Raw genomic sequence first — 18,003 nt, 5'->3', positions numbered from 1 at the left:
TGACAGGTGTCTGATGTTCCTCCACCCCATGAGGGCAGCATTTCCTTTTTCTCCTTCTCTCCGGGGCCCTCCCCCCCCCATGCTCTCAGCCCCTCTCTTCATTTCTGCCGCTGTAGAGAGATGTAAATTAATTCTACTTTAGGTGCCTCTTTGATGTGGGCTTTGTCTAACTAGTGAAACAGCTAACCTAATTTCTCACCTGACCTTTACACTCCTCTGAACTTCAAGAATTCTGTCATTACGTGGCGCTGATTTTCAGGGAGGGAGGCTTTTTTAAAATAAAATAAAACAATAAGAAGTAAAATAAAATAGATAACTGAGTGAATTCTAGTTAGGAAAAATATTACAGGTATGCATTTTTATTTGGTCTGCTGTGCCAACCAGGTTAAGATGAAGTATAAAGCAAATACTTTAGGAGCTGTTGTCCCTTTATCATCCTTCCTTCCTTTCTTTCTTTCTTTCTTTCTTTCTTTCTTTCTTTCTTTCTTTCTTTCTTTCTTTCTTTCTGTTTGAGTCAAAGGAGCCCTTTCCTTATCTGAACATCTAGGAATCAGTTCTCTTCCTCCAGGATTACAAACACAAAGAACGAAACTAAAGAGGACATTTTGTCTGAGGCTGTGTACACGCATGCACACGTAGCACCAAAAATGTAGTGCTTAGGCTCGTCTTCAGTGCGTTGCTTTCAATCTAGACTGAATCTAGATTCACAAGGGTGGATGTGGTTACTTGATGCATGTTTGAAAATTCTCTTCTTGATTAGGTTATCTACACCTTTTCCTCCCTCTTGAAATTAATAGCAACAGCTTTCACAGCACGAGGGTTTTCTCACATGCTTTTTCAAGTAGCTGGTTCACATACAGTATGCAGTCATTAAGTGATGAGTTGACCATGCATGTGTAGATTAGCCTTTTGAAATAACACTTGAAATAATATATATATATTTTCTTATCACTCCTTTTGCTAGGATCAGATGAGAGGGTGGAATCCTAAAGTGCCTTTCCCTGCTTCCAGCTCAAAGAAGCTCCCTCAATTTGGATATTATAGAATGTGACAGAAGTATGCCTTAAATCTCTAACTGTTGGATTGAAGCTTGATAAACCTTTTAAAATCAGCCAGACAGCTAAGGACTCATTATAGCTTCCACCATGTTATAAAGTGAGGTGCATCACACAAAAAATAGCCAACAAAATTAAAGCTAAGGAAACTCTGTTTTTCTTCACTTTCATCAAAGAAGAGGTGTTTTATAGTTGTTGGAGGAGTTAGGAAGGCTGTCCCTAAATATCAGACAGACTGGTGCTTTGCAAACCTCATGTTGTAGTTTTGCACAGAATGGTACTGTGAATACTGCAGTTTCCCCTTCACAGAACTACAACTCCCAACACCCTTAACAGATTCTTTGGCATAAGTCATGTGCTTTAAATGTAAGGTGTGTGTACAACCTGTGCGTGTTTTAGAACCAAAGTTGCTACCTTGTGCTCTTTTATTTTAAATTTAATTACAGATAGACCTCACCTTTCCTAAAAAACAAAACCTTGCCTTTACAATAAGCACAAATAATTGTATGAGGGGTGTTGTTACATGTAGAATCTCTGTGCACGCTCCCCACTATTGGTCAGGGCAAGATGCATGTGGTGAGTTTGAAAAAGATCAATGTGTTCAGAGTACTGCCTGCATGAGACCCCCATCATGTAATGACACTCCAACTCATGGTAGCAGCTTGCCATCAGCATAAACAACGGCAAATCCAGCAGAGTTGTAAAATTTGGTTCTAAGCCTACAGTCAAAGATCAGCTTGACATCTATTGAACATGTGTCATGTAGTCCTAGACATTCAAAGATTTGGGTTCCAACAAGAAAGCTTATGGCACAAGTTATGTTCTCATGGCCAAAGCTATTTGGTAGTTTTCTTCTGGCTGAAGAGTTGTAGGAAATGAAGCTCCTGTTATATAATATGTTGGTTTTAAAAGACCGAGGACAGAGATTATGGTAAAAGTACATAGAAATGGTGATCAAACAAAACAACCACCCAGGACTCTGTTGGAGCTGCTCAACTCCTCTTTTATTTTAAGGCATGGGATGTCATGCACAGAATACTTTTATGTCATGATTGCTTGAGTCCTAGCACCAGAGATAAAAGAGACAAGTTCTTTTAAACTTCAAAATCATAATCAATATTCTGATGAAACCTTCAGTGCAACAGAGGTGCAAAGAAACTTCTCCCTTGTCTTATCTCTTTGTGCTGGGAGGAGGAGAACTCCTGTTTAATTTGGTGGAAGGTCCTGATGGGTTTAATAAATTAGATTAGGCAGGAAGACATTTATTTGTGCGCGTTGCAAATTCTAGAGGGTTTTTTAAAAAAATTGTTAAGACTTGTTAGCTCTGGTCCATGGGTTCACGAAGAGTTGGACATGACTAAACGACTAAACAACAAAGTTAGGATGTATTTTTAAAGTTTCATTTTCTTTTATTCTTCAAAGCTAGTGAAAAGCAAACAATATACAGCCATTTACAACCTTGTTGTTGTTGTTTAGTCGCTTAGTCATGTCCGACTCTTCGTGACCCCATGGATCAGAGCACGCCAGGCACTCCTGTCTTCCACTGCCTCCCGTAGTTTGGTCAAACTCATGCTGGTAGCTTCAAGAACACTGTCCAACCATCTCGTCCTCTGTCATCCCCTTCTCCTTGTGCCCTCCATCTTTCCCAGCATCAGGGTCTTTTCCAGGGAGTCTTCTTTTCTCATGAGGTGGCCAAAGTATTGGAGCCTCAGCTTCACGATCTGTCCTTCCAGTGAGCACTCAGGGCTGATTTCCTTCAGAATGGATAGGTTTGATCTTCTTGCAGTCCATGGGACTCTCAAGAGTCTCCTCCAGCACCATAATTCAAAAGCATCAATTCTTCGGCGATCAGCCTTCTTTGTGGTCCAGCTTTCACATCCATAATAATAATAATAATAATAATAATAATAATAATAATTTATTATTTATACCCCACTTGCTGGGCTTCCCTCTGTCTACTGACAACCTTACCTCTCCCCATTTTGCACCTTTATTCCTATTTCAAGGAACCTGTACCCTAAGAATGGCTACAAGCCTAGGAAAGAGCCAGTACTTACATTCTCAGAGATGAAGAATTGGTCACTGTTACATTTCTTCTTCCCAGCCACCTCAATCTGCCTAATGGCTGAGCCAGTTCAGAGAACTTCAATCATTCCTTACTATTGGCCAAGCTGGCTGGGTGTCATGAACAGGCTACACCCTTGCTGGGATCCTCTTTCCCTTCCTTGGTGTCCAAACATATACCTGAAGGAGTGTCTCTACCCCCATTGTTCAGCCCAGACACTGAGGTCCAACGCCAAGGGCCTTCTGGCAATTTCCTCACTGCGTGAATTGAGGTTACAGGGAACCAGGCAGAGGGCCTTCTCGGTAGTGGCACCCACTCTGTGGAACGCCCGCTCATCAGATGCCAAGGAAATAAACAGCTATCTGACTTTTAGAAGACATTTGAAGGCACCCCTGTTTAGGGAAGTTTTTAAAGTTTGATGTTTTATCGTGTTTTTAATATTCTGCTCGGAGCTGCCCAGAGAGGCTAGGGAAACCCAGCCAGATGGGTGGGGTATAAATAAATTACTATTATTATTATTATTATTATTATTATTATTATTATTATTATTATCATCATCATGAATATTTCTTCTCCTGAGCAAAGTGATTCACACAGTGGTGGCTGCTCCTGCACTGGTTTGGATGGCGGTGTTGTGGGGTGTCATAGGCACCAAGCTAAGCCCCCTCCCCACCCCCGGGCTTTATTTCTGATCATGGCCACCGCTGAACCATCACCCCAGTTAACCCAGTCAGTCCATAGCAGTATATTACATCAGTGGGGATGCACCTCTGAATGCACCCTGGTGTGCTATGAAGACATGCAGATACTGGCATGGAAATTGGCATGTCCGCAGTCTCAGCTGCCTCTGACAGCATGCTTACCACGCATACTTACTGGAAGTAAGAGTTAATGAGTTCATTCTGATACAGCCCAAAGTGTAAGTGTATATGGAATGTACATCTATATTCCAGTCTGTCAATTTTGGCCACATGAATTAGGCCTCATCTGTGAGTGATCTGTATGCCTGCACTAGGTAGTATGCAAGTAGCCCTAGAATTGAAGAAAGTGACTGAGCTCCAGTCCTAAAAGATCTACCATTGGTTCCCAGTACATTTCCGAGCACAATTCAAAGTGTTGATGCTGACCTTTAAAGCCCTGAACGGCTTCAGAACCTATATACCTGAAGGAGCATCTCCACCCCCATCATTCAGCCCAGACACTGAGGTCCAGCTCCAAAGGCCTTCTGGTGGTTCCATCATAGTGAGAAGTGAGGTTACAGGGAACCAGGCAGAGGGCCTTCTCAATAGTGGCGCCCGCCCTGTGGAATGCCCTCCAGTCAGATGCCAATGTAATAAACAACTATCTGACATTTAGAAAACAGAAGGTAGCCCTGTATAGGGAAGTTTAAAATGTTTGACATTTTACTGTGTTTGATGTTTTAATTTGTTGGAAGCTGCCCAGAGTGGCTTGGGAAACCCAGTCAGATGGGCAGCATATAAATAATAAATTATTATTAATATTATTAATATTGTTCAATTTCTAGGGTTGCTGCTACCACTGAGCCCGAAACGGAGCCAGAGCTGTTCACCTATTCCCCCCCACAACCTGGACATTTGCTTACAATTGTAAAAATCCGCCCGGATGGGCATGTAGGCCCCCCAAAAGAGTACATGCCCAGGATTTCCCGGATGTATTATGGCAACCCTACCATTCTTACATATTTTGTAGTGCCCATTACTAGGACAACATCTACAATAGCAGTCCAAGGGGGTTCCACTGCTTCAAATGACTTGCTCAACTTGAAGCTCTTCAGACATTTCAGAAGACAGAAAGTTCTGCAGCTCCCAACAGCAGTTATTTAACACAATTCTAACAAAAAGAAAAATGCACTCAAAACAATTACTCCTTCCCCTGTAGATATACTGTACTGAAATATCTTACCCACCCATCCCACTGGGGAAAATGTTTTAAAGCTTCATTTGCTGCCCACACATTACTTCATTAGTTGAATGGGGTGAGGTGTAAGCCTTAAAATCAATGTTGTTATTGTGGGCCTAATGGGCTTTGCCATATTTTAAAGGTAAAGGGAGCCCTGACCGTTAGGTCCAGTCGTGGCCGACTCAGGGGTTGCGGCGCTCATCTCGCTTTACTGGCCGAGGGAGCTGGCATACAACTTCCAGGTCATGTGGCCAGCATGACTAAGCTGCTTCTGGCGAACCAGAGCAGCACACGGAAACACCGTTTACCTTCCCTCCAGAGCGGCACCTATTTATCTATACTTGCACTTTGATGTGCTTTTGAACTGCTAGGTTGGCAGGAGCAGGGACCGAGCAACAGGAATTCACCCCGTCGTGGGGATTCGAACCACCAACCAGTTTCGTTAGTGTGATGTATTGGGTTTAACACATTTTATGTTGCAAGGTGCGTTCTAACCAATCGTATAAGCGTTGGTAGACGAACTTTCTAAGGGCAAGTAAGCGCATGCACTTTCAACTGTCAACGGTCATTTCATGCTGGGCATTATTATTGTGTTGTCCAGTCAGTTTGGTTCTTGTTTTCCTTTGAGTGATCTGTTGTCACTGACAAATGTTGAATAAACGTAGTTGAGGAACTTATACTGCCTTGGGCTTCTGACTTTTTCTGAATATTTAACAATTAGAATGTGTCTCAAGAGGCCACACTGTTTCATATCTCTTTAGAAGTCAGTCTTTTCCTTCAAAACATATTCAAGCGAAGGTTTGACTAGGGTTGTTTTCCTTGATCACTGTAATACCTCTGGGGATTTCAAGTTATTGGTACCTTTGTAGTCTGATAATAGGGGGATACTCTCTGTCCTTGGCAATCCACATTTGTTGTGCTATAATGCCATGTGTACAGTGTTTGCCGGTTGATGCCATAGATATAGCTATAGATATATTCAAAGTGCTTGTTCCTTCTATACTCTGCTTTCATTGTCCTCTTCCTTTGAATAAATAATTGTACCATGTAACGAGACAAACAGAATCCAAGTCAGTCAGAAAGCTCAACTGTCATAAGCTCCTGGGCCTTTCCCCCCCTAGACACGACAAACTCTATCAAATTCAGCATGAGTTTTCTGAAGTCTGCAGTGCATTGCATTGACATTGGGAATAGTTGACAAAACTCAGAAAATCAATTTCAAAAATGTCAACTTTCTGATGGACTGGAGGACCATGCAGGAAAGTGTTTCCCAGTCATCTTTCTTTTTTATGACTTTGATTGATTGATCTTATTTCCTCCCCATATCAACTATTTTGTTGCTGAAAACCAGACAAATGTAGCTCATTTAAAATAAAGTTCATAAAGGTTACATAGATAGATCACTGAACATAGAGCACCCAGAAAGCAACCTGAAATGAGAAAAGTGTTCAGTCTCTTTGATCTGTGTGTAGCAATTGTTATTTGGAAGAAGGCAGTATGTTGCTCCATTAGCGCTGGCACCAGGAATTTAAGGGTCCTCAGGCACAGCACCCTCAGTGGAAACCCCACCATTGGAAGAGATGAAACATGCAAACCAGGAGCACAGCTCTTTTGGCCCCTCCCTATATTTGGGGGGTAGATGCTGGGGGGGGGCAATGTCCCCAAAGTGCAGAGGCAAAGCACGAAGGTGGGCACTATGGGCTCCAGCAGCCAGATCCTCCTCCTCCTGTCACAGAGGGGACCAAAACAGCTGCCTGCCTATGATGGCACCAAGAGGAAGCTGAGGAAGAACCCCTGGCCAATGAGTCACACAGCCACCGCACGCCCCCAGCTCCTCTGGATGTCCTGACATCATGAGCGCAATGTCGAGACATCACATCATGCTCCCCCATCACCCTTGCCTGCTGGCATCTCTGATGCAAACTGAGAATGATCTTAGCCTGCAGCTAATCTTCTTGAATCAAATAACCAAAGATCATGGCCACTGGGCCCATCACCTCCTGGCAAACAGAAGGGGAAGAAATGGAGGCAGTGAGAGATTTTACTTTTTTGGGCTCCATGACCACTCCAGATGGTGACAGCAGTCACGAAATTAAAAGACGCCTGCTTCTTGGAATAAAAGCGATGATAAACCTGGACAGCATCTTAAAAAGCAGAGACATCACCTTGCCAACAAAAGCCCGTATAGTTAAAGCTATGCTTTTCCCAGTACTGATGTATGGAAGTGAGAGCTGGACCATAAAGAAGGCTGATGGCCAAAGAATTGATGCTTTTTAATTATGGTGCTGGAGGAGACTCTTGAGAGTCCCATGAGACTGCAAGAAGATCAAACCTATCCATTCTGAAGGAAATCAGCCCTGGGTGCTTACTGGAAGGACTGAAGCTGAGGCTCCAATACTTTGGCCAACTCATGAGAAGAGAAAACTCCCTGGAAAAGACCTGATGTTGGGAAAGATGGAGGGCACAAGAAGAAGGGGACAACAGAGGACGAGATGGTTGGACAGTGTTCTTGAAGCTACCAGCATTGAGTTTGACCAAACTGCGGGAGGCAGTGGAAGACAGGAGTACCTGGCGTGCTGTGGTCCATGGCGTCACGAAGAGTCGGACACAACTAAACAACAACAACAATCTTCTTGAATACACTGTACAATGGTAGCCCTGGTAGGGCAATGGGTTCTCTACTAATGTCAGGGCCCAGCCTTTCCAAACATCTGGCTCTGGCTCTGGCCTCCATTATAAGCTCTGCCTCTATAAATTCTGGGGCAATTTTTTCCTATCACGCAAAGATTCACACAAAGATACATTGCCTAGTACAGTTTCCATTTACACAAATCTCACTGAGGTCAGCTTTGAGAATATCGGTGGTAGTGGGGTAATCTTTCAAGGCTGTAGACTATGTAAGTTTGTGGCTTTACATAGCTAAGAACATCAAAACAAATGAGACCATCCTTTAGCTATCATCACCAATATAAATGGCAAGGTACCAAAACTTTAGAAATCATAACAGATTGCATAACGAGCTCCTGTCTTTGTTCTGGAGCATCTTTCTACTGTATCATTTATAGCAACATACATAATAATCAGCTTCATTTCTGAATATTTTTCGTTTTAAAAAAACATTTGCAAAGGAAACAACTATGATTATTGTGCTATTTAGCAGCATTTATGACAAAAAAATACTGCTGGTTTTAAGACATCATTTAACGTAGCATGCAACGGTATCAAATTAGATACAGCCGTGTTCTTTTCTTTCTGTCTTTCTTCCATTCTTTTATTTTTTTAAAAAACGTGGAAGTGAGGAGGAATCCTGCCTTTATGGAGTAGTAATGAACTGAGCCAAAAGGCTTAGCTATGATTATGTCAACAGTTTAGAACTAATCTGGATTGAAACTCAATAGAGGATTTCATTCACTTAGAAAATATGCAAGTTAAAAAACAGCTTGGAAAGGGCATTAGTGCACGTCCAAATCTAGGCAGCATTTGCATACAAGTGAGACAATTAGGGAAAAGGGTCCTCAATGTTTAAAGATAGCAAAATAAGCTTCTAGACTCCCCCAAATAGAACAAGTGGGTTGTGAAATCCATCTTCTTGAGTTTTTTTCAGACCTTGGAGAAGTTATTTCTGCCCGATTAGGCTTTTTACGTGGGGGAAAACCCAGAGAGTAATATACTATAATGCTGCGAAAGAGTAGAAACCATGTTGCTACATCCCCTGCCCCCTCAAGACAGTCTCATGAGCCAGGCATTTGAATCATAAGGACTTCTGGGATGGGATTTTCACTCAGAAATCTCCATTCTTACGTGGATTAAGGGGATTAAAAACCATTAAATGACCATCCTCTAACTCCCTAAAGCAGATTTGCCTCTCTCTCTCCCTCCCTCTCTCTCTCTCTCTCTTTCTATCTTCCTTCAGCCAAGGCAGACTTTGGGGGTAACAAAGTACCACACACAAAAGGCCCCCTTAGCATGACAAAAGACAGTCCAACCCACTGAACTGCCAACCGATTGAGACAATGAAGTCCAGGCAGTCTACTGGGCTCATTTTCCTCAGAACAAATGGCATCAAACTTTGCAATGGCATTGTTTCTCAAACTTGAGCACGGGGCTGGGTTTTTTAAATATTATTATTATTATTTTATTTTCCTATCCAAAGCTCAAGGTGTCATATTAATTATTTAAATCTTCAGAAGATTTCAGCTGTATCCTCCAAGGCTCCGCTCAGTGCCAGAAGGTCTCCAATCTGCATTAGCTTTTGTTAATTAGAGCTGAAACAAGGGCTTTGATCTCAATGAATATAATAACAAAAAGAAAGGAGAAGAGAGAGAGAGAGCAAAACTTCCTGTGTGATTTATCTTCTTTTTTTTACCTATTTTCTGCCTTTGCTGTCTTTTTTTGTTTTTTGCACACTCTATTAGACTTTGATTTACCTTGTCTGAGTAACATTAAACAACTTGGCTACAAAAGAACTTAAGCAGCTTCAAAAGCCTGACGGAATCAGTAGTTAAATGGTACATGAATTGATCCTGCATCTTTAAAAGAAAATGACACTGTTATTTTTATTTTTATTTCATTATAATTTTTAGTTGCAGTGTGAGACTGGGGGTGTGGTGGGGGGGTTGATTTGTACCAGCAAGGGTGTATGTCTACTGATCTCAAATATCACAGGTTTCCCTGTTGGGATTGATCTTGCCTCATTAAGAGTCTTGTTTCTAGAACTATAGTACTGATAGAACAGAAGGCCACACTGAGATTCGGCAAGATGGTCTCTGTGTATTCTGACTTTGCTCGAGTTTGTAGCAGTGCTTAGATCCAAGAGGGTCACCGCCGGGGCTTGCCTTGTTAAAATTTTTCCTCATTATCATTTCTCCCCTCACGGAAAACTCTGAAAGGCAAATTTCTGCAGCCCCAAATGAAAAACGTTATCAAATTTTAGTGTCACATGAGGTCTACCTGGGCAACCACGTCAACAGAGCCCTAACATCTCAACCCCTCCCAGTCATGCTTAAATGTAGCCAAGCCACAACACCATCAACAATATCTCGGGGAGTGAGGGGGGCAACCCCTGTGAGTGAAATCTACATTTGAGCTATACAAAATACATGAGGGCAATTTTTATTTTATGGCGGCGCATAAAGTGTTAAGACGCACAGACCTCATTAATAGCAACACCCAAACCTGATAATGTATCCTAGATTGTTCCACATAGAGGACAGTGCAACCCCAAGAGACTGGTCACTCTTGGTTTATCATTTTAGAGTGAATCAATTAAAGAATGTTGTGTGGATTCTGGATGTAAAAAAATATCAGAGCTGAGGAGAAGAGTCTTAAAATAATGGTCAGGAATGCTAATAACCCACTGGATGGCATTGCCTGAGAAAAGGGAGTCTTGAATATAAAAGAATAAGAGCAGAGGCAGGATTTAAATGGAAATGTTGCTCAGTAAAGAAAGTGTATTGCCTTGTAAGTCATGCTGGGACTTCCTTGTACCTCCCGACCTCCTTTGCCAATGCGAGTCAACTTTACCACTATGCGACAGACACTAACTTTATAAAAGAAGATAAGAGTATCTTCTATGTGCTGCATCCATTGTCGGAGGCAATATGCTGGTCTGATCCAGCAAAGTTCTTCTTATGTTCTTTTGACACCCAGTGTGATGTAGGGCATTGATTGTCAACTGTCAGGTCAGGACCCAAACCTAATGTGAGCCACACACTGATGGTACCACCACCATTTTTGCTGTGTAATTCCTCACGATTAGCCAAGAGCTCTCTGCTTTCTCAGTGGTGGATGAAGCAACCTTATTTTCATTCCTATGAAAAGACAGGACATCTCTTGAGAGGTGCTCCCTCCATATTTAGTGTAAATGTACAAGAATTTGTGAAAGTACATAAGGACTTGTCAAACTGAATTGTAACTGCCCGTGTGAACATTATCTATACCCAGGGCTTTTTTTTCCAGCTGGAAGTCACCAGAACTCAGTCCTAGCACCTCTCAGGTGGGCCCCATTGCCATTATAAGAGAACAAGGGATGCATTCATGGTGAGTTCCTGAACCTCTTTTTCTAGAAATTAGCACTGCTTATAGTTTGTACTGTCATATATGTCAGGGGTGGGAAACCTGTGACCCTCCAAATGTCATTGGACTCCATCCTCCCTGCTTATTAGCTATGCTGGCAGGGGCTGATGGGAGCTGAAGTTCAGCAGACTCCCCAAGGTCTGATAATTTAAATGGTCTTTCCTCTTTCTCACCCCTACACTTTTCACCACATATTCCCACAAAATGCTTGCCCTTCCATGTGCTCTCTCTATGTGTTGTTTTATTTGGAAATTATGTACACAATAAGAAGTTTCTGACTGCAGACTATGCCTGATACATCTGACAAAATATATTAACCGTCATGGTGGCCAGAAGATATTGGAAAGCTGCTAAAGTTAATAACAAACTAAATATGAAGCAGAAGCCAGAGGTATTTCAAAGCACAAGGGCAATATGTTGTAGGTTTCTGGCTTCTTATGCAATATCAGACAGTGAGGTGATGGGGAACCCTCTCCATTCAATTTCTGGATTTGTTGTGTGGAACGAACAGGGATGAGTGCTGTATGCATCAGAGAACTATCTGGTTCAGATAAATGAAGCCCATTGCACTCAATACGAAAGGCAATTTTTGAAAGCCATTGTGACAAAGTAGATCGAGATTGGATGTGAACTTGGGGATGTGAGAGAGATGCAGCAAGATGTCATTAAAGCTCTGTGGTTGCATTCTCTAGATCAAGGGTAGACAAAATGGTGCCCTCTATATGTTTTAGGCTACAGCTCTCCTCAGCATCGACCAGCAAGGCCAGTGGTAAGGGATATTTTGTACTCCAAATAGCTGGAGGGCAGCATGTTAGCTACTTCTGCTCTAGAAAGATAGATACTAGTTTTATTATTTATTATTTTTAATTGAATGGTGTCATCAATATACATTATTCATTTGTTAATTAAAGGTAGATAATATTTGATCTTTACCCATATGCTTCATTTCCCTAATTCCCTCATTGAGTTAATGGCTACAGTTGGGTATTTGCTGAATTACTGTGTACATCTTTATGGCAGCTTGCTCTCAGTGAGAACTGCAGGCCAAATCTCTGCTGTGATGCTGCAGCGCCACCACTGCAAATGGCCAGAGGGTGGTACTGCAGCTTATAGCTCAGAAGGGTCACATGACACCATTTGGCAATAGGAGTCTATTGGGCTCTAAAGTCACTGACTCAGTCTGGGACCCTAAGCTTGAGCCTCAGATGTAGACTGAGCTGATCATAGGTAGATTCTCTACTTGTCTGTCAGTTAAACCACATGTTCTACAGCTTCCAGGCCACCAGTATACCTTCCACTTCTTTGAATTTGGCGTGCACAGGAGAGGTTCCTAGTGTATCAAATCATATGGGATATGGATGTCATTTATGAATTCAGGTTTGAACTGACATGATCTCTCAGACTCACATGCAGTTCTTACAATTTTGAACTTCTCCAAATTTGGGGGTGCAGTTCTTGGCCCCAAAACCAAGTTTTTTTGTGGGTTTTTTGTATAAAATATATTTAAACTGAGTACTTTGACAGAAAATATGTCAAATAAATGCATAAAATGCATTCAAGAACATGGTTTTAAATTTTACTGTTTGTGCTTTTAAAAAACAGAAAAGCATTAGATTAATGTGGAAGGGATTCAATAGAGTAGGAATGAACACATGTTAGAGAGTGAGGCGGACTGGAAATAAACGGATCAATTTATCCTTGGTCCCAGACCCTACTCCTCCTTTGCATCTGGTCACGCAATTTGAGTAGCATCCTTGGCCATTTTGTACAGTTTTTGTTACCTAAATGGCTTCTACATTGTTTACAAGTATAAAGCCAATTATAAATAAAAACAAAAACACATAATTAAATTATACAATCAAACACAATCAAATCATTACATTAAAATCAGTCAAATAAAAACATTAAAATAAATCCCCACAATTAAAACGTGTGGTTAAGACAAGCCCATTAAAACAGCACAACAGTTAAAACAGCAAACAAAACAATTAAAACAAGAGGTTCAAGCCAGGAGATCAGGGCAATGTTGTGTCTTCAAGAGCTGGTGGATTGCCAATACTGATGGGGCTTCTCATATGTCAATAGGGAGAGCATTCCACAACACTGGTGCCATCAATGAAAAAATCCCACCACCACGTTGATTATTATTTATTAGTTGTTGTAGTAGTAGTAGTAGTATGCTGCCTTTCCATAGTTAAAACTATGCTCAAGACACACTAACACGCTCTTTTTGAGTGTTCTATTCTGCTGACTTTTAAGTTTGCTAGCCAATACACCAAAATAAAGACAGGTGCTTCCAAGTTAAATAGATCTGTTTCCTCCTTTCCTCATCACAGTCCTTCTGGGAAAATCCTTGTACCAAGCGGGTTCACTAGGCCTACTTACAGCTGTTTGTGCTTGTAAGTGTGGGAAGATCCACTCTCCTCTGACATGAAAGGGCCATGTCAATCTCCATCAATTTACAAGACAGAATTACAGAGAGCAAAAAGGCAGAGATGTCAGAAACTCAAGCTGATAAGAAACTATGCTGAAGGCAAAAGAGCTTCTTAAGAGAAGCAAATACAGTAGACTCACTCCCCTCAATCATCCTTCTTTCTTCCCTGGCTTCTACGCAGCAAATCATGTTGTACCTGTTAGCTAGTTACAGTAACTAGTGCAGAATAAGCACTTTCTTCTTCTTTTTTCCAAGCGAGATTGTGTAATAAAATGTATTTCCTCCCATTTTGAAAGGAACGATGAAGTGGGGTAGAAAGAACCAATTATTCCTTTTGTCGAGGTTTTTATCCCAGAATTCAGTTAACCTGGCTTGAAAGTGTTGCTAGTCAGTGGAATTAAACTGGAGCATTGCCAAGAGCTGAGGAGAAAGTTAAGGTAATAGGAGACTCAGTGAGCTCCATTCTAGAGCCACTGTTTGAACTGTCCTCAGCAGTGCTAACTGGTTCCCATAGGGGCTGGTAGAGCAACCCAGTTGAGTTCTAAAATGGCAACTCTGAGACTAAGGAGAAATAAGGTAACAGCCATTGCAACCTCCTGGACTGGAGGCAAATATGAAGGTAGGCAAACAGAGGCTGGCTGGGGGCAGGCTGAGGTTGGTGGGGCAGTGCCCAGTTCACCCTAATGGACCACTTTCCACTGGTCTTGAGTCCTGGGAGAAAAGCACCCAAACATACACACATACACATATACACACCCACCCACAGGCTTTTCTGTTGCACAGACTGCCATTATGTCAGGATTCATGAGTTCCTGCTATAAACTGTAAGGGGTTTGGAAAGGGCCTTTAATGGGAAATGATTTGCCATTAAAGAATATGTTCCAAAAGACAACATGCAAGGCAACTGCTCAAAGCAACTTGTTTAATAGGATGAGTTCCATTATTAAGCACGATTTATTGCCATTCAGCGACGGACTGCTGCACGAGAACAGAGTCCTTCAAAAGACTGTCATAAAATTATTTTGCCTTGCTGCAGGAGTTGCTGTGATTTTAGTTTCTTTCAGAATCTGCAAGCTGCTCTGGACACCTTCTTTGAATAAAAGAAGGATAGACATGATCATATATAAAGGGGGGGGGGGAGAATCAATGGCATTCAGAAACTCTGAACCTGTTCTTTAAAAACGAATGCAAACCCAGTGGGATTTAGTTTTATTTATTCGGATGCCCGGTATGTTTTATTTGCTCAAGACCACATAAAACAAAATCCAATAGTCTCAGAGACCCAAATGTTCTATATGACCTTTCAAGGAGTGAAAGGTGGCATACATGGTGTTCCACCTTCCCATTTTATCCTCACAGCCATGATGTGAGCAGTGGCGGAGTTTCATGCTCCGGCACCAGGAGCGGAGAGCAGGTGGGGGCGTGGCGCACTGCCTGCGGGGGCGTGGCGCCTGTTAGAATTCCTGCTCCATGACTGCAGTCATGGGATTTTTGTCTATCACATGACGGTATATGTTTTGACTCCACAGCGTGGGAAGTGACGGAGACAGGATGTTTGTGTTATTGTGTTCTGTGAAGTGGGACTATTGTCCTTTGTTCATTTTTCTCTTTGCTGTCTGATGCTAGGGGGAGAGGGAGCCATGTTGCAGTGCTCCACTGATTAGCCAAAATGCTGAGTTGCTGAGGTACGCAAACTGCGAACACTCTGTGGATCCCTAAGTGTGCCAGTGTCTGTTGGCATCGGTCGCTGTGATGTTCAGGCAGAAGAAAGCTTTTGAAGCTTCTGAACGAAAGACCAGGAGGGAGAGAACATGCCAGTCGGGCATGTGTCTCTGCCAGGGTCCTACTCGAGTGTAGGAAGAGCTCCGGGGGGGGGGGGCAGTCGTGATGGCAGACCACCAGGATCGTTGTGCCAGGGGCGATGCGCTCTCTCCATCCCCCTCTTCCTCCACCAGTGGATGTGAGTTAGATTAGGTTGAGTGACTAGGACCTGCCCAGTAAGCTTCATGGCTTAGTCAGGTAATCAGGTAGTGTGTGAAAGATGTTGAGGGTGGCTGGAAGACCCCTATTCCTCAGACACAGCTACACTTCTCAGACTTCCCTGGGAATAGGGATTGAGTGATTAGCTACTCTGGGAACAGTAGCTCTCTGAGGGGACTAGGGGATCTCCTAACAACACTCAGCACCCATAACAAATGACAGTTCCTGGGATTCTTTGGGAGAAGCCATGACAGCTGAACTGGTTTAATAGTGCTTTAAATGTGTGGTGTGGCTGTTATAAATTGTACACTGAGCCTATTCATGTAGACATTCAGCTTCCAGGAATGGCAGCTGGGGTTTAAGAGAGGGGACAGCGATCTCATCCCCATTCTCTCCTCATGCGAGTGACGGGGGATGTGTTTCTCAGACGCAAGTCACAGTCCCAAAGCTTCCCATACAAACACTTCCCCAATCTCCACCTCTGTCTCTCAAGTCAAATCTAGTCTTGGGTGTTTGTGTGTGTGTTTTGGGGGTATCAAAATATGTAGCCCAGTCTGGCCTGGACCCTCATAAAGTGTCTCCTTTCCACATTGCTTGGACCTTGTTTACAAGCAATGCAAGATGGTAATTTCCACCCTATATTGTCAATCCTCAGCATCTGAAACACAGCTACACACTGCAGGCTTTCAGTTGATCTGAAATGGTAATTTACCATTAAAAAGTTCAGAAAAATTAGCTTTACGGAACTGCTAAGAATTCTGCAGCCCTTTCAGGAAGCAACCATTCATAATTTAGGGAGATATGCCCTTACCAGATGTATACTATGTATAGAAAGATGCCTTCACCTATACCAGGCATGTCCAACAGGTAGATCACTGGACGTTTGTGGTAGATCACTGGTAGACCACTGGCTCCCCCCCAATGAAGCTCAACAAGTTTGGGTCCCCTAAAAAAAGCTCAATATTTTTGCCCTGCACCCCCAAAAAAGGGGTCTTCCTAAAAAAAGCTCAATAACTTTGAAATGAACCCCCCAAAAGGGGGTAGATCACTGCCAGTTTTTAACTCTGTGAGTAGATCACAGTCTCTTGGGAGTTGGCCACCCCTGACCTATACTGACCCTGGGTACAAGCAGATCTATCCACTGGAAGATCTGTCCTCCACATATTCATCTCATCCCTGCTGAAAGCCATTTATATTAACATTGCAGTATCCTTTGGCAGCATGTTCAATAGTGTGATTGTGTGCTGTCTTGAGGCTGAAGGAGATAAGGGATTCGCACTTTCCTCTCAGCCTGAAAAATCCAGCAATTTGTAAATCTGTGTATTTAAAGAAGAACATACTGAGAAGGGCACATAAGTTCCTTGCCTCCTTCAGTCTCAAAACAACAGTGAGGTCAGAGTTTGTTTCATTTTTATAAAAAACCAAGCCTCACAGGCAATTTTCTATTCAGTTTTGAAATCAAACTTTCCCCAAACAAAATCAATTATGTATGTAGATTTCTCATTGTACACTTAGATTTCTGAAAGGTTCCCACCTTCTTTTTCAATTTCATCTGAAACGTACATTACTTCTTAAAAAAATCTAACTGATTTCCCCACTGCTACCAACATTTAATCATGCTCCAGATCCAATGCAATGAAACATTTGCCGTCTAGATATGCTAAACAAAGCAAGGTTTACTTGCCTTTGTCTTATTAGTCACCTGCCCACCTTTCAGTCTCACTCAAGCAGTTGTGAGCGAACTAAAGGATACAGAAGATTAGCTGGCAAGGCATTTGGCCAGCACTGTCCTCTTTTGAAGAAAAAAAATTAGTTTTGCTTGTTGTATATACCAGTCTCTTGCTCCAGGATCCATCTCTGCAAGGAAATCTTTTAATTACCTCTTCCCACCCCCCATTCCCCAAATGACAGCTTTCACCACTGGAGTTGAGTTCTTGGACATTAGCAATTGAATAGGAAGCCTTCATACTGTATATCATTTTAATCTTTCATGTTTAAGTAAGCCAGATGGCTTATTATTATAAGCCCTGTTTAAAAAAGAGAGAGAATGAGAAAAGAAAACCACACAAACTTTCTATCAGAGGATTTGTAAGATGATGGGGGGGGGAGAGGAAGGAGGGGGATTTTGCATCACACAAAACAGCCTGAATTTTAATTGCACATCATAGTTTGGCAGTAATTTTCCCGTAATTACCATTCCTGCTAAATGAATGGGTGGATTAAATGGATAACTAAAATAGCATTGAAAGTTCCTAGCGTGCAGATTTGTCCTTAAAAGATGGAATAGCTAAGTAAAGTTGTCAGTTGCTTGTGTGTAATTCACAGAGCTTTGAACAGTTTTGTCTAGGCACAAAAAAATCCCTGCTTTGCTCTCCTTAAAGCATTGGTTGTATTCCCCCCCCCCCAAAGCTAGCTTTGCTTCTTTCCTGCCAAATGCTCTTTATTATGCCGCATACAGAAGCTTTTGATTGATG

Source organism: Podarcis liolepis, assembly GCF_965112155.1.
Source record: "Podarcis liolepis genome assembly, chromosome: 4".
Lineage (NCBI taxonomy): Eukaryota > Metazoa > Chordata > Lepidosauria > Squamata > Lacertidae > Podarcis > Podarcis liolepis.
Note: the sequence above shows the minus strand (reverse complement) of the source record.